Source organism: Gopherus flavomarginatus, chromosome 6, assembly GCF_025201925.1.
Source record: "Gopherus flavomarginatus isolate rGopFla2 chromosome 6, rGopFla2.mat.asm, whole genome shotgun sequence".
NCBI classification, from domain to species: domain Eukaryota; kingdom Metazoa; phylum Chordata; order Testudines; family Testudinidae; genus Gopherus; species Gopherus flavomarginatus.
The window spans coordinates 24,794,469-24,817,302 of record NC_066622.1 but is presented as its reverse complement, the minus strand read 5'-3'; the positions used below and the strand labels follow the sequence as shown (position 1 = coordinate 24,817,302).

General features: G+C 43.2%; 1 protein-coding gene across 1 annotated transcript in view; it reads left to right on the top strand.

The window, feature by feature from the left end:
* LOC127053554 (protein ATP6V1FNB) overlaps positions 1 to 22,834 on the top strand; it is a 354,802-nt gene that overhangs the window by 38,138 nt on the left and 293,830 nt on the right. The window lies entirely within an intron of this gene.

Genomic DNA, 22,834 nt, shown 5'->3' with positions numbered 1-22,834 from the left:
ATCCTGACTAGGTCTGAAGGAAGGAAAGAGATGAAATGTTAGCTGGGAATCCAGATTTTTCCCACCATGCCCAGTGCAACATACTGTTGAAGTGGAAACATTCTCTGTAAATTAACTTTCACTATAAATTAATTTACAACAATGATTTCTAATAGATATGCAGCAATGCTCCTCCTGCAGAGGCTACCTGCTAGTGTGATATTAATTAACAAAAGTATTTTTTATAGGAAGAAAGAAACCATCATTGTCTGAAAATTCTGTTCTTGAAGTAACTCTGCCTTTTTATTAATGGAAGCAAAAGCATTTTTTAACTTATGTAGTTGGAGTGTATTTTTTTGTTGATGTTTAAACTGTGCAGTCCTGTAAGGCAAAAGGTAATGATTTCCAAAAGTGACTTTATTTCTGGTGTAAAACTTGAAATATCTTAGAGGGGCCTGATTTTCAGAGGCTGGGTACTCAGCATTTTCTGAAAATCAGATGAGCACTCAAATCACTAACCACTCCTGAAAAATCCTAGTCACAGAGCTGTACAAGATCAACCTTGCTGCTCCCTGCCACACACATACATACATGAAAAAAAGGGAGTTTAGTTTGCTATGTATCTCAAAGAATCACCTCTCTAACCTCTCCCAAAATCCTTAGGCTTGGCCTGTGCATAGCAGGGAGATAACTGTGGTCAGAAGTTGGTTACTGCGAGCAAGAGTCTGGGGACAAGGGAGCAAAATATTGCTTCATACCCCACCCAAAAAGGCTAAGGCTGGAGGTGCTTTTTAGACTGTTCAGCCCGCTCTGAGTACACTCATACAATTGCCATGACCACGGCAGCTGCCCTAGAAGGGAACAGAGGTCTCAATTATAGTGTGTATGTGGTACATTCTGCACTGCAGACAGCCAGCGAACCATCTCCCCTGCACTGCATTCTGGGGTAGTGGTCTTCAGAACAGGCCTGCTGGCCGACTAGTGTGAGGGAGGAAACCCTCTCTTGCTACAACTCTTGGGCTCCCAGCTCTTCTCTCAGTGAAGCTGGTGAGGGTTAGAGCTGAATTGGCCAGGGGCTAACAGGAATGGTTAGGGGACGGAGGAATGAGGAAGCACTGGGTCAACATTATCCACAAAAGACAAATGGGGAAGTGTGAAGTGATCTGGCTCCCAGCTACTTGGCTCCTTCTGCTTTCCTTTTGTCATTCTGTGTGTTCTGTGCACCCTGCAACAAGTGCTGACGTTGTTGTAGACCTTTGGCCTAAGCGGTTAACCAAAAATGGGGCCTGGCAAGGTTGTTCCTGTTAGGATAAGAAATGAGTGATAAGAATCAGCTATGTTCTTGGTGTAATCTTACATATTTTAAAACAAAAAAGTACACGAAGGTCAGTTGCCCTGACACTATAAAAACAAACAGCTGGCTGTTTCCGTGTTCAGACATCCCCAGCTGGGCCACTCCCAGTGTGTTCTGTGCCCAAAGGAGCTCCATCTTTCTGTTTCCTCTCAGGATAAGACTCATTACTACTTTTCCTAGCCTTGTCTGCCTCCAGCACGCACAACCTGCAGCAATATCCTACCTAGGGTGACCAGATGTCCTGATTTTTTTAGGGACAGTCCCGATATTTGGGGCATTTTCTTATATAGGCTCCTATTACCCCCCACCTCCTGTCCTGATTTTTCACACTTGCTGTCTGGTCACCCTAATCCTACTCCCTGCGTGTGCAGCCAGGAAAACCCCTCAGTCAGGAGAATTAGCTCTGACCTTTTCCTGAGGCCTAGTGCCTTGAGCAGTAGCCTCACAGCTCAAAGCTGTTTTTACTACATAAAGGGTCAGGATTGCTCCTTCTGTAGAGCCTGAAAGTGTGTGGCGCACCCACAGATTTCATTAAAAGTCATTAGCATCTTCCAGCATAACGTACTATACCTTTGTGATTTCTCCCAGCAGCCTCTCCCTCAGAAAACAATACAAGATGACACTTCTCAGCGGTCCACAACAAAAATGTGATGTTAGCATGCGAGGCTGTTTTGGAGACATGAGGGGCCAAAAACAGTTAGGACATTTAAAAAAAAAAAGTCAATGACAAGGAAAACATTTAAATACCAAAAGTTTAAAACCCTTACTTATTTTTCCAACTTTTCCAGAAAAATGTCTACCTTTGGCTGAGTAGTGGCATGTGAAATGTCAAGAATTGCTTTTCTGAGTGGAAAATTAGGGGTGGGGATTAAAAATTGGGTTTACAGAAGGAAGCTGATTTCAGTCTTGACTAGGGCGTGGCCATTTTCATGCTAGAATATAAAAAAGAGTTGTGGGGTGGAGCGAGGGACAGAGAGAATGAATGAATGAATGTCTGCTAGTATCCTGAGGCACAATGTTTAATCAGCATGAGTTTGGGATTGTGATATTGCTTACAAGTGGCAAAACCATGAACTTTCCAGGCTCCGCCATGCAGCAATAGTGCAATGATCCTACATGCATCATAAATGGAATATGCAAGTATCCTTATCTAGGCTTGAGCCTTGCTTATTCCTTGCATTCAATTTTAAATCCTTGATCTTGGGAATGAACAGACCGCTGAAGGACAATTTTAAATAGTCCAAAAAAATTACCTCAAATAGCTTTTCTATACATAAAAATGTCATGCCATTAAAATTGGATATCTTGGGAACTTCTAGAGGTGTTGTGCATACCCATTTAGCTAGAAATCTGCCCTTTCTGATGGTACAAAGCTTGCATTACTAGCCCCCGAGTATTGAGATATTGGACTTTAAATTTGGCACTTCTGCATTTCACTAGTGCCTACCATCCAAAGATCTCAGCATGTTTACAATGAGTTAAATCTTCACACAGCTTTGTGGTGATGGCAGTACCTCCCTTTACGGACAGCGTAACTAGGAATTGAGAGATGTAGGTATAGGTTAAGACCAAACATTTTCACCAGTGGTTACTTATATTGGAAGTGCATCAATTCTTGAGTGTCCATCTTAAGACACCTCGGGTTTGATTTTTAGAGTTGTTAAAGGCAATGGAAGGTGCAGGTACTCAGCACCCCGCAAAATCAGGCCCACTTTGGGTATCCAAAAAGTGAGGCACCCAAAAATTTGAGGTTATTTTTTTCTGAGAGCAATAACACAGAACAAATGTGATTTGTTGTCACATTGATATGGTTGGCTTTCTATGGACTACTTACTTGTTACTTAAAGGTTTGGATATATTGAATGCTTTCACTTTATCCTGGTGGGGGCAGGTGTAGGGGGGGCACAATAAAAAGCTCAGCTCTAGTTACTCAGTAAATTTAGCTCATTAAAAGCCAGACTGCAAAGGGAGACTATTGTGATGCAATATTACTCTATACACTGTTTTTAGCCCTCATTCTAGTGCTCTTTCTGTGCATGGAAAAAGTCCTGGTATTTTAGCAGCAAAATGTATTACAAATTAATTTAAAAATAGGAGAGTAGAGAATTAGCAAGGAGAGAGTTGCAAAGGTAGTATGTGAAATGTTTTACTCAAGCCTGGTTTAGAATCACTGCTTTATCAGACTTTGTTCTCAGAATATTCCAGGCAGCAAAGGAACAGTACTGTTCATATAAGACAGTCCACATTACTTGCGCATCAATTTTGAAGAATCTGTTCCACCTCTGAATCTTTAGTTCAAGGTGTGGGATAATCTTCATGAGTTGTTCCAAGTGGTAGCAGCATTAATAATCCACATGCCAAGCCTCCAACCCACTAGGGCACATAAACATCACCCACTGTTATTCCTGGAAATACCCTCCCTGAAACAGAGATCTGAAAAAATGGTGGATGTGCCAGCAGGTGAATATACTTGCAACCGAAAAACAGCATCTAACCCCAGACTGGAAAAACTCCCTAGGCCCATGGCCTAAGGGTGATACATCTGAAGTTTTAAAAAAACAAAAACAAAACGAACAAACAAAACCACCCTGGCTGATCCTGAGCTCACAAAACTGGCAGCTGGCTGTGTGTACTGAATATGCTTACACACATTTCCTAGGACAGCTACTCATAAAAGTTTTGAGTCTGGAAAAAACTGGATAGGTGGTAAGTATATGTATGCCCCTGATGATCTGGTCCAACCAAACTGTGTTCAGCACAGATCCTGAGGGGCAGAGGACAAAGCTGGCTTTAGTCATGTTTGTAACTCCTTGATTCTGAGGTCATCTGGGGAATGGTTTGACCCCTGAGGTAATTTAGAGTAGTGTCAGGGCTGCTCCAACATATACTTAGATGCCTATGGCCCCTAAGAGCCATTCATAGAAACTGAGAATAGCCAGAGACCACAGGCTGTCTGGCCACAGCCCCTGCATTGGCCTCTGGGAGTGGGGATGGCAACGTGTGAATCTTGTGGAGTTCCTAGGCCCTCTGGGCCCTGCCCTCATGTTTTTGCTGCAGGGCATGTTTTGGCTCCCAGCCTGTAGAAAGATCTGAATTTTTTTCAAATCTCTTTGGGCCAGTTTTGCTGCACCTACAGGCCCAGTAGAAGATGCTAGATGAGTGAATATTGTGTCTGCCTCAAGAATAGCTGACAGGTGAAAATGTCTGCTTCCCTCTCTGTCCACCTGAGACAGCCTCTTAAGAAATGTTCTGAAACATGACCATTCATCAGAGCCAAGTTATCTTTCTCAGGTTCATAGAGCACATCTTCACTTGGCTGAGCTGGCACTGAGAAGTAGATGAATAGAATGAGCCCTTTGTTGAAAAAAAAAAATCTGAATAAAAGTTCACAGTAAATGAGAGAGAATTATCCACCATCCAAACTTAATGTAATGGTTGTTACTGAGGATCCTTTATTGAGGCTTTACACATGGCTGGTCCTAACAAGGAACAACAGTAACTGTAATGTGTTGCTGACCTTTGAAGAAACAGAAACCTTGAATTCTGTAATGTCTTCTCTTGCTTTTGTAGGAGGTTGCTTTTGCCACTTTTTGAGAATTCATTATTTTTCTTCAGTTTGCATTTTTCCGGCCTCCTTTAGGCAGAGATGGCGCGTAACTGTTGATAATAGGGGTCAAACATTTTTTTTCCGTAGACCACTTGAAAATTGCAGAGGGTCTTGGCGGACCACTAAATGATCTTTGTAAAGTGCTTTGGATAAAGCGCTATATTAAAAATTAATAATTAAGGGTTTTTTGTTCTACAAATAAAAGCACACAACTCATACTTTAACATCAGTAGTCTTTCCTTTCTAATGTGATCGATGTGCCCTCTCTCCCCAGCTGTGGCAGCCCCCGAGCTGGGCCTGGGAAGGAGTGGGAGTCTCTCCCCCGCCACAGCAGCCACAGAGCTGAGGCTGGGAAGGAGGGCTGTCTCTCCCCAGAAGCCGCAACTCTGGAGCTGGGGAAAGTCACCTCTTTTTCTGGCCACCACAGCCCTGCACATCCCAAATTCCCCCACCCCTCTTCTCACCTCACTGCCCCCTCCCAATTACCCCCTATTCCCTCCCAAGGCCAGCACCTCACCTTACACGTGCGTCTTCTCCAGGGTCCAGGCACCTAATTTGTGAAGCCACGCCTGTGCATTTCCACTAATTAGGTGGATGGCCCTTCATTCTCTTGTGTGCAGCAGCCCAGGTGTGCACCTTAAAGGGAACTATCTGTGGGCCACCTGAATGGAGCTTGCGGATCACTGTTTGAGAACCTCTGATTTAAAGGATCTGGTAGTGTGTAGTGGGGTTCAGGGCAGGGCAGATCAACCCTGGCAGAAATCTGAGGGGCCACATGACCCTGCATCCTCTCCCTCCCCCCCCATGCATCACCTCTGCATTGTGGTAAATGATAATTTTGTCACACCTCCTCCCTCTGTACTACCTATTTCAAACTATTTAAACTATGGGTAAACTTCTCTATTTCTCTGTTACCTTCTGAACCAGGTAAAGTTGGAAGTGTAATACTGCTATTAAAATGCTGTAGACAATAATCTTTTACCAACCACTTACAAGTGTAATTAGTGACTATGAGTCACTCCCCTCTAGTAAGATTTAAAGACGTAACAACCACATCATTTTTTTTAATTTTATTTTTTTGGTTTGTTGGCCCCTTTGTTTACAGTACAGATGCATGGGCTCAGAGCATATGTTGTTGATACCACACATGATGTACTGACCTGATTTTAGGATTCACTAGTGCCACTTTGCACTGCCTTATTTATTCGGGATTTCTGGTTTTCCCAAGCCTCTCACTATGAGGTAGCTTGTATATGTTAATGAATTTGGTCTGGAATATATTTCTTTGGCACAAATATGCACTTTCAAACACTGGTGAAAGCAATAGAAATGATGACGCTGAATCGGAGAAGGTGGGGGAAAAACTGTCCCTAAGCAGGGCTGGGGAGCCGGGGCTGAGGATCCTGTCCCAGGCAGGTGAATAGATTGTGGGGAAGAGCCTGCTCCTGATTAAGGGCTTATTGGTTTGGGTGTGGTGGCTGCTGGGCACCCAAGCTGCTTTCCGAGAGCTCACTACAGGCAGACACTTAGGTACGTCACTGCTGCACAGAAAAACCTGCGGCGCCGGTCTCAGAGATTGAGTCAATTGACTTGGGCTCTTGGGGCTCGGGCTGCAGAAATAAATACAGCAGTGTAGACATTTGGGCTTGGACTGAAGCCTGAGCTCTGAAACACGGCAATGTGGGAGGGTCTCAGAGCTTGGGCTCCAGCCCAAGCAGGAATGTCTACACTGCTATTTTTATCCCCAAGCCCATGCATGAGGCAATGGACCCAGGCTCTGAGACTTGTTGCTGTGGGTTTTTCTTTGCAGTGTCGATATACTCTACGGCTGCCTCACTGGGGCTCTAACCTCCACCAGTTGGCGGTAGGGGACCCTAGCAAACACAAGCTGATGCTGGAACTTGTTCTGGTGGTAGGGTGTTAGTCTTTCCTGGTGAAAAGATTTAGCTAAATCCCAGGGGGCTCCTGTACAGTCACTCCCTCTCCTCACTCTCAGGGAGAGGAGATGAACCTCAGAGTTGGGGACTCGGTCTCCCCCCAGTGCTCAGGGCTGCCCACACTTTGGCTGGGCCAATCCCTAACCATAGGGAAAGTGGAAGACTGGCTGTTTGTTTAGGGAGACAGGTGTTCCAGAGCTGCTGCCCTCTCAGCAGGCAGAATAACTTCCTTTCAGCCACAGTGATATGCTTCTATGCTGGGCTTTGCGAAGGGACTGCACTGCTAACAAAAGTCACGCAGTTGATTCTGCAGAAAAACAGACTGATACCATCTCTGCCCTTGCTTGCTGCAGAAGAAGTTTGCAGGAAAAATACTAGAGAGTAGACCTTCTCCCCTTATAAAGCGTAAGCAAATGTGAGCAAAGGAACAACTGTTTGTGGATTGCGAGTATGGCTTTGTGGGTAGCTCTCACCTTTGCGCCAGAAAGTCAATGCTCAGAGAGCAGATCACGGGCTGGATTTGAATTTACAGTAGAACCTCAGAATTATGAATACCAGGGTTACGAAATGATTGGTGAGCACACACTCCCCCTCTGGAGCCAGAAGTGTTCAATCAGGCAGCAACAGAGACAAAAGAAAAGCAAGTACTGTACTGTGTTAGACATAATCTACTAAAAAAAAAAGGGGGAAGTTTTAAAAAAATTGATGGTAAGGAGACTTTCTGTGCTTGTTTCATTTAAATTAAGATAGTTAAAAGCAGCATTTTTCTTCTGCATAATGAAGTTTCAAAGCTGTGTTCAGTCAATGTTCAACTGTAAACCTGTGAAAGAACCATAATGTTTTGTTCAGAGTTACAAACATTTCACAGTTAGGAATAACGTCCAGTCCTGAGCAAGGTGTGCATGGCTCTGAGGTTCTATGGTATAAGCAATCCTAGCAGTGAGGAAGATTCATTTTGTGAGTGGGGCTGTATTGCAACCACACTCACAACGCCAAACCTTTGTTTTCATGCCTTACTGTCACTTGTCAGGGCCCCTAAACCAGCCCACTAGGTCATTGTTAAAGCCCTGTGAACACTAAATTTGACAAGTTACTAGTAGGATTCTAGCCCAAATGCTCAAAATGGTGGTTGCTAATCGCTTCCCTAATCATATTGGACATCTGCAGTAGTCTTATAACATGCTACAGCATCTACATTAGATGAGGAAACCATGCCTGAATTCTGAGGACAATGCTTAACCACATTGTGCTTACACACTATCTTAATGAGAATATGGAGTAACGTCCACTGGGATTGTGGCGCTTTCTCCATGCCCTCTTACAGAAAGTTTTTCCTCTCTGCTTTTTAGCTGCATGACAGAGGGAGAAGATAAAGCATTAACTCTAACGGACTGACAAATGATGGAATCATTACATTTGAAATTGGTCTATATAACTAGCAGAGATCTTTTCCATTCCATACTGAATGTGGCAATCTAAACAAGACAGATTTGTGCCCTATGCCACAGAGACGCCCTTCCATGGCAAAGCCAATGCAGTTCAATTCTTTTCTTTTCTTTTCAAAATGGCTGAACAATTTACAAAGCAAAAGGTAGAATCTGATTGAGTGAATTGCTCTATGTATAATTGGCTGCAACACCCACACATACCATACATGACAGCTTGCTCTACAATAGAAGCACTCAAGACAAGTCTTAAACATTACTAACAAAGTTAGTTCAGCTAATGGGAAAGTCAATAGGTGGAGACAAAGCATTCCCGGAAGTTCATTCAATCTACCAAATTGGAACATATTTGCTTAGTGCAGTTACAGTTATTTCTCTTCTCATCTTAAATGGAAACTTAGACATTCAAAGGGTTCATTTCCCATAACTGCAAAATACTACAGAAGTTTTTATTTAGTGAAGGTCTAGTGTCCTTAGAGAGAGAGAACAACTTTAATCTTTCATACCTAAACAGCACTGAATATATTCAGAAAACATTTTCATATTGCAAAGAAGGTTTTATATGAATTAAGCTCACTGGCTCAGTTTCCTGGAAATACTGGACAGCCATTTCGGACTTTGTATACTGAAATTGTGTAGTGTATCAGAGGGATAGCTGTGCTAGTCTGGATCTGTATAAAAAGCAAGAAAGAGTCCCGTGGCACTTTAAAGGCTAACTGATGTATTGTAGCATAAGCTTTCGTGGGTGAATACCCACTTCATCAGACGCATGGGATGAAGTGTAAATTGTGTAGTACTCTGATTAAAAGACATGTTGGATTGTAAATAAATTAGGTCATAAATCACTGACTTCCAAATTCACTGAGTTGGGGGTATTATGTTGCAGTTAACATTCAGCACAAATTCGGACACTAAAGTATTGTGGAACTTGTGGCTTAAGGAGCTTTTAGCTGACAGTTTGCCTGCAAAACAAAACTAATTCACATGAAGATGAAGACTCTGACATTTCACTCCAACAGAGGTGGATACTCCATATACTGAGTAATAGCAAAGAGCAATGGCGTAATATATACAATGAAGGGGCAAATGGAGTTGTTTATCCATCTATTTACAAGAGAATCACCAGCAGAAGACTACTGCAGACTGATCTTTAATTTTACTCTGCCAAATTGTATGGAATGTAGATGGTAGCCATCATTCTACTGTTATAAACAGGTTTCCTAGATCTTCCCTAAGTCATAAGGACTGCTCATTCCTGATGTCCCTTAGCAAATATGGTTAAAAATTACTCAGTTCAAGAAGCTTTCCTGGGCTGGTTGTGATGAAAGATTCTCCTTCTGTTGAAATATTCTGAACTGATCTTAGGGCATAGCCAGGAATTTAACTGAAGCTATGAGACCATTAATACAGGATTGTATCCGATTCATTGTTGCTAGGATACAAACAGGCAATTTGAATTTACCAGAAATATATCTTCACATAACAGAGGAATATTTTTTTCTTTAGACTGATGGATGGGTTAACCATGTCCACAAAGGCCATAGAAACAACTAATACTCTCAGTGCCCAAACTGCTCCCCCCATCTATAGGCAAAGGATGGTCCAGGTGATAGCATGCTAGCCTGTGATTCTGGAGACCTTGGTTCACCTTCTTGCTCTGCCGCAGCTTCTGGGGAGTCCTTGAGCAAGTCGCTTAGCTTCTCTGTGCCTGGGTTCCCCACCAGAACAATGGGGGTAAATAGCCCTATCTCAGAGAGAAATACACTGAAGATTGTGAGATGCTTAGATAGGATAGTAAAAGGGGGGCATGCCAGTACCTCATAGATATATGGTCTGGAACTGCCTCCCAATCAAGATACTTCCAAAGCTTTAAATCCTACAAAACACAAACAAACTAGGTATGAGGGTGGAAAAAAATCCAGATGAGAACATTCCTCTGTTATAAGAAGTCACTTGCGGTGAGTTATAAAGAGGTTGGGGGATATGGGGGCAGATGGGGAAAGAGCAGAATGAATTGAGACAGATCAAGGAAAAATGACAGACTGAAAGATCTGGTGATCAAAGGCAGTGTCTGGTGAAGATGCTGTATCTACCTTGTCACATGCAGAGATTGTCAGGTAACTGCTCTCAGCAGATGTGCCACCATCTTGCTATCCCTCCTCTGATACAAAAAGTTGGCTCCAGGGATAGACCACCAGGATGGAGAACTGCTAGTGGAGTTAACCAAACTTCCTCTCCGCCCCTGGACTGAGCTGCAAGGGAAGATAAATGCAGGAGAGCTGCCAGCTTTTTTGCTGCCTTAGGTGGCGTAAGGTCCCGCCCTCTAAATACTGATGATGACTAGGGCGGCCAAAGATCCAGCCGCCGCGGTCGCCGCTCCCCAAATGTTAGCACTCTAGGCGACCACCTAACGCGTTGCGCTGGCCTTAGATAAATGACATTTCTATAGCTCCTTCTTGACTCCAACCATTACCCTTCTCTGCTTTTTCTCCTCTTTCTACTTCTCCCACTTTCAACACCTTCTCTTTCTTCCCCCCTTTTAGTATTCCCACCAGCTCTATCTTCTCTTGTAGCTCTTCCCTCTCTCAAATCCAAACCCCATCTCTGCTTCCTCTTTCTCTCTCGTGATGGCTGCCCCAACCCTGGCCCTGCCTTAGTCTTCACCCTTTTCTCCCACACCTTCCCCAGCATCACCAGGGTACTTCTGGGTCCTTCCACCTCTAACCTCATACCTGTCCCCACCCCCACCCTCTCCCTCTCCCCTCCTCCTATTTACTTTGGAATTGTCAAGGTATTTTTCCCCCAGTTTGAACTTTAGCATCCAAAAGTGGGGACCTGCATGGACCCTTCTAAGCTTAATTCCTAGCTTAGATCTGATAGCGCTGCCACCAGCCAAAATATAGTGTTTGGCACACTTTCTGTTCCCCCAAAACCTACCCTGTGGAACCCAAGACCCAAACCCCTCGGGTCTTAAAACCAGGAGAAATAAACCATCCCCCCTCCTTTCCCCCTCCCTGGGTTACCCTGAGAGGTTGCACTGATTCAAACTCCTTGGATCTTAAAACAGAAAAGAATTAACCTTCCCCCCCTTTTTTCGCCCCACCAATCCCTGGTGAGTTCAGACCCAATCCCCTTGGGTCTTAAACAAGAAAAAAAAATCAGTCAGGTTCTTAAAAAAGAAAATTTTTACTTTTTTCTTTCTTTAATTAAAAGCTATCTCTGTAAAATCAGGATGGAAAATATTTACAGGGTATTCAGATTCATATAGCCTAGAGGGACTCCCTCCCCTCTAGCCTGAGATTTAAAGTTACAGCAAACAGAGATAAAAATCCTTCCAGCAAAATACACATTCACAAGTTAAGAAAACAAACATAAGACTAATCCGCCTTTTCTAGCTAGTACTTACTATTTTGAACACGAGAGACTGTTTCAGAAAGATTGGAGAAAGACCTGGTTGCATGTCTGGTCCCTCTTAGCACCAAGAGCGAACAACACAAATAGCACAAACAAAGACTTACCTCCACCAAGATTTGAAAGTATCTTGTCCCACGATTGGTCCTCTGGTCAGGTGTCAGCCAGGTTTACTGAGCTTCTTAACCCTTTACAGGTAAAAGAGACATTAACCCTTAACCATCTGTTTATGACAGGAATGCTCAGAACTCTTCTTCAGCTCCCACTCTCTCCACTTCCTGGCTCTCCCAGAGACCTTCCTCCTCCCCCTTTTCCTCTTCCTTTGAACAATACTCCATCTCATCTCCCCCATCTGTATCACTGTGATCTGTTGCTCAGCTGGCTTCCCCCTTCACTATTCATATTCCCTTCTGACTTCAACTCTGGCTCTTCCTAGCATCACAGTCCCCCAACCCCCACAGCAATTTCAGTTTCCATAGTAATGCCCCATCTGGTTCTCAGCCTCTCTCCGCCTTGTATAAGTGTTGCCTCTGCATGTGATCTCTGGAGTGCTGTGGTACCAGGCTTTGTTCTGAGTCTTTGGTGGTGCCAGGTGCACCATGCTCAAGCAAGTGCTGCAGCTGTGAAGGCCTAAAGGCTCCAGCACCTAGTGCATCTCAAATAGCACTCTGCCAGCTGCCTTCAATGTCTCACTCCTCAAGTGTATTTTAGCTTACATTGATTAGGACTCTGTTTAAGACAAACCAAAATGAACCACTCAAATGAAAATAAGTGTCCACACAGGGTGCGCACTGGTTTAACTATAGCACTATATTTAAAAAAAATATTTAAATTAAACTAGCACAACTTTCTCATGTGGAGAAGGCCTTGAAGTTTAACCTGATTTTACCCACAATGAGACTTCAACCCTTAGTGTGTCTTAATAAACCCTTATCTTCTTTAAACTAAATCTCTTAGGAGGGACTTTATCACAAGACTTTTGATGTTCCAAGTAAATTTACAACCCCTAGATATCCCTTATCTGTATTTTTGTTACAGATATTTTTAGTAAAAAATCAGGGACATGTCCTGGGCAATAGACAAAAATTCATGGCAGCCCGTGACCTGTCCCTGACTTTTACTAAAAAATACCCCTGACAAAAGGGGTAGCTGGGTTCAGCACCCACTGAGGCTGGGGCTCCTGGGTCCTCTACCACTGTGGTGTGGGAGAGCTCCTGGGTCCTCCTGCCTGCACGACTGAGCTATTGTGGGGTCTCCGTGCCCCTGGGGCAGCTGGGAGCTGCAGGATCCCCCAGCTGCTGGCTGTGGCTGTGCAGCTGCAGGGTCTCCACTGCCTGCTGTGGCTGGGCAGCTGCAGAGAGTCTTCCCGCTCGGGCTGGACAGCTGCGGAGTCTGCCACTCCCCACGGCGGCTGGACAGCTGCAGGGTCCTCACACCAGGGCAGGGACTGGGAGCTCCAGACCTGGGGCAGAAAATGTCATGGAAGTCGTGGAGAGTGGGGTCTAGTCTGCATTTCCCTGGTCTGCATTTCTCAAGATCTCCATTGGCTCCTTTTTAAGATAATAGGTACCACATTAGCAACTTTCCAATCAGGAGGAACAATTCTTGGTTTTTAAGGTAACTTACTTCCAGAAATTATTTAAAACCCCCTGGGAGGGAAGAGAAGGCATGTTAAACAGAATTAATTACGAAGCCTGAAGCAAAGGAGATTTTGTAGTTGTGAAGTGGAAATGGAATCAAAAGACTACCCAGCAAATTAGCATGGAAAAGTTTCCTTCTGCTTTATGTAATAAGAGCTGTCTGGCAGCCCTGAGGAACATATGCTGTATCTCCTTTATGGGTGCTGCAGCATGTGGGCAGGGATACTCTTGAAAGCATCATGACTCCCAATACTTCTGCTAGGTTGAATGATTGCACAGCCCCAATGCTGGAGATGTGCTAAAAAGTCCATATGAGCTCTGTGTGTTCAATCTGAATAAATAACTAAATAAAGCAAAGAGGGAATTCTTTTTGAAATGGAAGATCCCATTAAGCTTGAAAATGCCATTTTCTATTTGCCAGTTTTGAGCTTCACAAAGTGGCAAGCTGATTTGTTTGTGTTTCACATGGCTCTGAAATGGATATGGTTATTTCTGTTTCACACTGTCATAAATTACATCATATGTAAAATGCTATCAGTTAATGTTACAGTGACACAGGGAATAGAGTTCATTTGGTTTCTTCCAAGTCATAAGAGGGAACAATTTATTTAATGACAATTTTTTAAAAAGAGGTTTGGCTTTGTTTTAAAATACAGATGGAATAGTAGCTTTTTTACAACAAATATAAGAGAACGGGGGAAAGTTTTTCCTATTCTAAGTAACAGGTTTAAGGCAAATTACATTTCAAACTTCAAACTGTGTTCTGGGGAAAGGTGGCTAACAAAGGATTTTTTTAATATTAGGTTTATGCCCCTTTTTGCTGCTTGTCTTTTATTTTAGAGGTATTAGGAATTTAACATTGAGACTTCCCTGGTTTTATTGGAAGGCCACTGGAAGCTCTAGGAGATGTTCACTCTGAGCTCTCACACTGCACCTGAAGGGGTGGAGGAATTGAATCTTTTAAACAAAAACTTCCTTCAAAATGTTAATTAGTTATGGACGTTAATAATTACACTTACCAAAAACAAAGAGTGTTAAGCAGTCTGGCTAAAAATCCCTTCCCCTCTCAAATAGCCAATTTTCATTCTCTTGGGCCCCACTTCTACAAAGATTGAGGCATGTGCTGAATTTTATGCACTGTGAGTAAGCCCAGATCAAGGGCCTGATTTTTGTGATGTGATCACAGCAGAGTTTTCCAGACTAGACAGGACCCGATGTTCTAATGTTAAAAAACAAGCAGGGCTATTTTAAAGTTAACCCAAACTCTACTAGCCTTTAGATGTATAAAAAGGAAAGAAAATGGCAAATGCCCATTTTGCTTTCCTTTGTGGAAATGCTGACAGACTCTTAATGGATATTTTTCAAGAGTTTAGATTCAGTATCTAGATTTTCACAAAATCTAATATTAATGAGAGATTTTACGTTTTTTTTTTAAGTTAAACAGTTTACTACATTATTGTGTTTAGAAAAAGGTGAAGCTGATAGTCTGCTTTCACTATTCAAAATGAGCAAAATAAAACAAAACCAAAAATTCACCCCCCTAGTATTCACTGTGAAAAATAAATTAGATGTTTCGCTTTTCATTGCGTTGTATAACCCTTAACTTTTCTTACTAGCACAGAAAAGGAAACCTTTCTTATGTAGGGCTTTTGATCTGCCAGCGTCCCTTTAATGACAATTGTGTAGCTTAACTCAGTGAGACATGCGACTGCTTTATTGTTTGGAGAGCTGGGGTGGCGATTGAAGCACCCTAGGGAAAGAGCTTTGGATGGCAGCGTCCCATCAGCTTTGTAGCAGCCTGTTAGTGGTGGTGCCCAGTAGGATGTCATGCCGCTTCTGATGATGATGTCTGTTCAGCTCTGGAACAAAACAGTCCAAATGCATACCCCGTGCAGCATGATGGACCCTTAGTCACTGACCCCCTGGGGTGCATGACAGGCGCCGGTAGTCCGCATCTGTGCGTTATGCCCCATGCACCAGCCCTTGGCTAAGGGGGAGAAGCTCTAACAGTGGACATACCGATGGAGCTTTATAAAGACATATTCCAGCGGCCCGGGGGGGCTGGGCAGGCTGCTGCTCAGACTGAGTCAGAGCATTTTCTGTCGGAGGGGGAGGCTCCCGTGCTCCCTGCCTTTAAGGTGCAGGGCGAGAGAGACGGAAGCCGCACGCGCTGCAGTTGTGGGGCTGCAGCCCGGAGCAGCCGCAGCCGAAGGAAGCGTCGCGAGCGGAGCGGGGCAGGTGCTGCAGGGCCGGCCCCGGGGGGACGCCGCGGCGGAGCCGGAGCGCCCGGGCGGGTGAGCACGGGCTGAGCTAGGAGGCCGTGGATGGAGGATGCTGCTGCTGCAGCGGCCGGGAGGGGATGCAGGCGGCGAAAACAGCTGGGGGCAGCTTGGCTTGTGCCGATGCCGGGGCTTGAGACGCAGTGTCAGCGATAAGGGCGGGGGGCAAACGGGGGTATGTGGCCTCTTCTGAAGCCTGACGGGGGCCAGGCTTGGGCAGCATGTGGCCACCCGCGCGCAAATTCACCTGGCTCTTCCACCCAGGCACATTAGAGGCGTCGTCCCTGCCCCCCGTCCAGGCACCGCAATACAATCGGACTCGCACATGCATGACCTGGACCTGGTTACTCTGCAGAGGCGGTAAAGGTCCCAGCAGGGCACTTCGCCTAGCAACAGCCACGCTCCTCCCCAGAAGTGGCTGCCTTTCGCGGGGGTGATGTGACCTCACCCGCGTGTGGCGTGTAAAGCGCGTTTTTGTGCTAAATTATTGTAAAACGTCATTACTGGGATAGGGGGCGACGTAGGGAAAGGTGGAACTAGATGGGATTCTATTCTAGAACATTTCCCCCAGCTGTCATTTCCCGAGTCAGCACAAGTGTTCTCAGGAATTTACCAACATTATATGAGCCGCCAACACCACGTTTGTCTGTCTGTGAATTTACACCTGTGAGGAGACATCACTAGTACTGCGGGTGGTGAACAATATTAGGTGTTTGTTTTATTGACTAAATTGTGGTTCTAGCAAGAAGGGCCTGTGAATTCTTTAGTGCCCCAACCTCTCTTGTGGGCTGCAGGGATTCACTTGGTCATTCTCTAAAGTGGGTCTCAGGAATTGGCTTATTTCAATTTTTTAAAACAAGATTTTTGCACAGATCCCTGCGCAACTTCAGATATGAACCTGTCATAAAACTGTAGACTTTGTAAGTAAAATGGTTTAGTGGTGAAGTTTGTTGAATGCTCTCCAGCCATCAGAATTACAGGCACAGAATATTTAAGCTTGGAGCAGTTTTTAAACTGAGTTTAGATATTTATTTCAGAGAGCATTGAGCACAGTGGGATTTCTCTTGAGTTTATAGGGCATAAGGCACATTCCTATCTGGGAGAATCTAAAGCAATTTGGGGGATTGTTTTCAGTGGAAAATTCCTAATCTATTTTAATACAGGGCAGTCTGTTGATGTACTCAGTATAAACCAAAGTACCTAGACATGACCTCCTGAGCACCAGTGGAAACAACACTGAGCATCTTCCATAACAGAATAGCGTGTGTGTAATGCAGAATTTTCATCTCCGAGATCTCAAAATTTGGGCCAGGATTTAAAATGTGTTTTAGGGTTTCTTTTTGGAAAGGAGGAGTTGTTACTAAGCTGTGACTTTTAGGCCTAGAGGGGAGGGGGATTTTGCTGCTTTATGATCTTAGACTTTAATGAAGGACAGTGCCAGACTGGAGGAAGGCTAGGGGAAATTTCTGATGCAGCTAAGCTGGCCAGATGTCCCAATATTATTGGGACCATCCTGATATTAGGGGCTTTATCTTATATAGGCAACATATTCCCCCCTCCTGATTTTTCACACTTGCTGTCTGGTCACTCTAGATGCAAGTGAGAAATCTGATATGTCAGGAAGGATTTGTTAGTTATGTATTGCTTACTGTACTGTGTCTGAACCATTTTAGCTTCATTTTAGAAGTAATGGGACAATTTCATCAAAGGGGAGTATGTGTGTTGTATATATGTATGTCTTTCATATTTTAACAGCTCAGTGGATCTTCATGAGCACCTATACAATTTTGGTATTTAAAAAAAGTCTTTAAGTTCTCACTGTAACTATTTTAAATTTGAAAGTAGATAAATAGCCACAGAAAAATGTCTCTATTGATTTTTAACATTGGAAAAGCAAAGTGGTATCCATGTCTATTATTTGGAAGAACCTGCCTTCTTTCAGAATGAAATTCTATGCGTATCAGATGATGTAGTGTAAATGCTACTTTGATCAATGTCTATACACTTGGAAAGAAATTCAGAATCTGATTAGGTTGGAGCCATTCTTTTGATTTATTGGGGGAAAGCATATAATCTCTTCCCCAACCTTTCACATTTATATCTTCGCATGTATTAGTAATGATAACTTCAGATATACAAATGAAATGAACAGGGAAATTACGCAACTTGTGTAGACCACTTAAAATGTGTGTTTATAGATGCTGATGTATAAGCAGATACATAAGGGATGGAAATTATTTTTGGATTTGGAAGAAAGAAGGGGACTTTTCTCTGTGTCTTTAAGGCAGCTGCTATTGTTGGAATCACAGCCAGTACCAGTTAAGCTTTTCAACAGTGTTTTAACCATGGTGTTGACAAGTACCAGTAATCAGTTGTTGCTGTGGTTTGGTAACTGATAGTAAAAAACAGGGATAGAAACTGCACCCAAATTACCTGATTTCAGTTTATATCTCTTGTGTTTCACAAAATAACAACAGGTCAAAGATACAGAGACTCTCAAACTCAGAAAAAAATTATGTATTGGTCTTGAAGCAGTCTGTGAATAAAGTCTAACAGTTGCATTTCTTAATTCCATCCCTCTCAGGACTGGATTAAGCAGGATAGCTAAGAGGCTCCTGGACAAGCAGTTCCCTCCATCGCATTTCAAATATTAATAGATTTTAATTTACATTATAGAATTTATATGGCTTCTGAAAGACTGCAGCGCATAGCATGTGTGTGAAAAGTCAGCACAGCTGGCATAAATTGTAGTAGTATCAAAATGGTACATCAAATTATTTCTTATATATATGGCATTCTAAGCAGAAGATGGTTTCAGAGAGAAACTTCAATTTTTCTTGTCTTATTAGCTAGTTCAGGTGGGGTTCTGGTGACAGATTCTCTGCTATTGTGGTTTATCATAGCCTGAAAAGTCCTCAGTGGGGTCTTACATTTGTATTATGTTGTTTCTTCTCTATTACTATTTCAAGTAAAAATAAGATGCGTTTAATTTTTTTTAACTTTCAGTATTTTGAATTTAAGTCATGTAAGTCAGAAATTGAGTGCTTTGGAGCCAAATAACATTAAGCTAAATATAGACTATATCCAAAATGATTTTGATTTTTACAGACACAGTTCTTTACTGATAATGACTACATTAAAGTTCAATGGGCCTGCTTAATGAAGATATATATATGTGATTTCTACAGAGAGAAAGTCCTCCATGACCTTGCACAGATTTGCGCAGCATACAAAATGGACTTTTTTCTTCCCATGTTGAACTGAGCCCTAAATTCTCACCTACGTTTTTAGCTTCTGAATTAAAAAAATTATTTGGTATGTCAGTACTCCCAGTGGTGTGTATTATCCTCTGTGTGCTGAACACCATTTCATCAAAAGGAGTTTGCTGGGTAGGTTATGTAACATTCCCCAAGACACATTGTACAAAAAACTTGTGATACTGATGAAAAGTATCGGTGCTCTGTGCATGCTGCTCTGGTACTTTACTACTTTGGATTTGAATTCCCCCCCCCCTACTTCGATCTCGTAAACAATATTAAACTAGTTCAGATGAATTTAGTTTTGGTGAGGAGACATCTCTGTTTTAATTGTGCCACACGGTGTGCTGTTTTTGAAGCCTATTTGTGATTAACTTGTTAAAATCAAAATAAACATTTGAATTATACCCCAAGAATTCTCTTATACCAATTAACGTGCCAGCATGGAACAAGACAGACTATAGACAAGGATTTAAAACTCATTCAGACTATCCAGTCAGACTTTTGGTTAACAGTGCTGCTGAAATGCAGTTATTCTGCCATACTCCCTATTTCAGTAAGTGGCAGCTTTTGTACTTTTGAAACCTACATTTTTACATTTGAACAGATTGTTCAATTAATTGAGTTCAAGTGGGGAATAATGATTTTTGACCTGACAAATGCTTGGTTATACATTTCCTTGCTCTTCCTTCTGCTTTTGATAATTATTCATTAGATTATTTTGGATGAAGGGGCTGTTGGGTAAATTCTGTGGGACTATCTGGAACTGCTCTTGAACGATTTAAGTCCTGTTTCACCACCTACGTTACTTCTGTCACTCACTTACGTGCTGTTTCTGACAGCAGTAAGACATTTGGGATGACAGGGTTTTATTTTGAATCCCTTTCTAGAGAATGCGTTAATCTTAGAGGCATGTGGTCCAGTGGTTAGCTCAAATCTGGGCAGTAGCACTGCTGGGTTCTAGTCCCAGCTCTGCTGCTAGCTCATTGTAAACGTCATTGTTTCCATTTTGCATATGGACGTCATGGTTACCCATCTTGCATTGGTATTGTATTATAAGGCTTGCCTAATTAATGTTTAGGAGGTGCTTTGAGGACCTTGCAAGGAAGGCACTGTCGAAGCCCAGAGGGGTGTTTTTTTCACCCATATGTTGCTATGCAAACAACACTTGGTTACAAAGCTCTCCTTGGGATAATTTAGCCTTTGAGAACAGATTGCGATCCAGTGACGTGCAGCTGTTAATGAGTGCAAGTCATGGGTTTTGGCTTTTGTTTTAATTGAATGATGACAGAATCAAAATGTTGCTTGTTGTGTTTCTATGCTGGTTAAATTAGCATCCTCTTCTTTAGTTGTGTTGCCTTTTTAATAGTAGTAATATTGTCTTTAAGTGCTTAGGTGTTACTGTGGGCTAAAAAACAGAACCTAACCAAAACCTGAGGTGGCTGCTGAAGAACCAAACGAAGTGCATCCTTTCTCTAAGAGCTAAGTTTGCTGCTTCCACACTCTTCCTGGTCCCTGCTGGCATGACATGGTGCAGGAAGCCAAGTTTGCTCCTGCTAATTTTGTTGCCTTTTTAATTCTATTCTTTTTTAAAAAAAAAAAAACCCACAACACAGTAAACAAGACACTTTCTGGAGGGTAAAAGACACTTTAATTGAAGTAGCTTGCTAGTCTGAATCAGTGCCACTGTTACCTGCGGTTTGGGGGTTGATTTGTAGAATTAATTTTTTCTGTATGGTTTTGTTTGTATGATTTTATGCTGCCCTCCTTGCCCCTCCCAGCATACAAGGTGTGAGGCAGGGTGACGGAGTGCTGGGCTGTGATAGTTCTTGCCTACTGTCACAGCCCCAGATGGCTGGGGAGAGAACCACCCTCCCCAGAATCTAGGGAATGCAATAGGTACGAATTCTGCGCCACTCTTCATGTCCCCCACAGATTTCTTCGCTTTCCTACAGAAAAAATACTTCCTGAGAGGGAAACAAAGGGAAGCTGCAAGAGCAGTCATGCACCACTCCCTAGGAGAGCAGGTACATCATTTCATGCACCCGGAGCATCTGGCAGAGAGGTAAATTACCGCAGACCCTGGGACACCCCAGCCAATTGCTCCTACCCTGAGCCGGGATCAGCTGCTGATCCCAGCTGAGCTGGAGGCAGGAGAGGAAACAACTTCCTCTTCCCTTGCAAGGAGTGTCTGGGGCTGTGTCAGGCCCACCCCCAGAAACCTCCCCCAGCTGCAGGAAGCTCAGCATCCTACCCTGCTTCCTGCCCCCATTACTTCTCAACTGTGGGGGGAGGGGGCACTGTATGGGGAGCTGCTTCCCCATCCACCCAATGCCCATGCATCCGGACCTCCCATACCCAGACACCCCTGCCAAGCCTCACTATGTACATCCAGAACTCCCCTAGTCCTCCATACCTTAACCCCACCTCATTGAACCTCAACCTCCTGCATCTGGAGTCCCCCTGCATGCAGACCTCCTGCCTCCAGACCCCTTCCCCTGCACCCAGACCACTACGCACTGAGCTCCCTCCACTCAAACCCCCACCTTCATGCCCCACCCCAAGCCCCCACATCCAGACCCCCAACTAGCTGCACCCAACCCCACTAAGACCCCCACACCCAGATTCTTCCACTGATCCCCAACTACCTTCATCTGGAAGCCTTTGCAGAGTCCCATTGCCCCTGCACTTGGAACCCCTGCCTCCCGAGCCTGTGTGCATCCAGATCCCCCCACACCAAATGCTCCCCACTGAGCTGCCTGCATCCAGATTGTTCCACACAGAATCCTGTCATACCACGCCTGAATCCCCTGACACTGAGCCCCTCCACACTTGGATCCTGCTTGGTTGAGCCTGTGTGCCCACATGTGGTGCACGTGGCACAAAAGGGCAGGGCTTCAGGGTGTTTCTGGGGCAGACCCAAGCCTTGTGCCAGGGGTGAGGGGCCTGCAGGGTGATTTCCCACCTTTGTGCAGCCAGAGGCCTGTGCTCCCCACTGCCATGCTGGAGCCTCTGCATTTATTTAATGACAAATGAAACTTGCAGAATTTTAAATTATTATGTGCAGAATTTTTAATGTTTTGGTGCAGAATGCCCTCAGGAGTAAATAGGGTAGATTGATTTAAATCAGAGCAATGTAGATCACTGATTTTAATCAGCAAGCAGGAAACCTTTTCTTAAGCCATCAATTTAAATCATGTACTTTTTATTTTCCTAAAGCAAGTTTGATTCTGATTGGCTGATAACCATTAAAATATGTTGGTTTGCAACTAAATATAGCTTTTACACTAACTTTGGTACTTCTTTTTGCTAACCAGGAGCTTAAGCTAAATAATTTATAACACATTTATTTAAGCAACTGTATAGTTTAACTTACATTGATTCAGATTCTTAATTCTTATTTTTAAGTATGTTTGAAAATGATTGAATGAATGATGCAGTTCTTATTGACTAGATGATTAATCTTTTACGTGTGATTTGTGTCTAGCTCTACTTGGCTGAAAATTCAAAATGCACAAAAAACAGCATTTTATTTTTTTAAAATAAAACTACTTTAAATGTGCTGGATACATAAATAAAAGTTTATTTACAGTGGTATAAATTGGGAGTAAATCAGTTGAAGGCAGTAGAGTTATTTTGGTGGCAGTGAATGAAGAATAAAACCCAAAGCTATAATAATGGAAACATTAGTATTTTGTATTTTTGCCCCTGATTTAGATTTGAAATTTCAAATTACATCAGTCTTGTATCCAGAATGGAAAGAGAAAACATGCACATGTCATTCTGTACCTGCATGTATATATGCATATGTTTATATTAGAGCTTGCAAGAAAGACATGCAATATTTCTATTTAGATTTGTCAGACTCATTTGATTTACGAGGGATGTGTTTCCTTGAGTAGCGTAATGCTCATTGGGAATATTA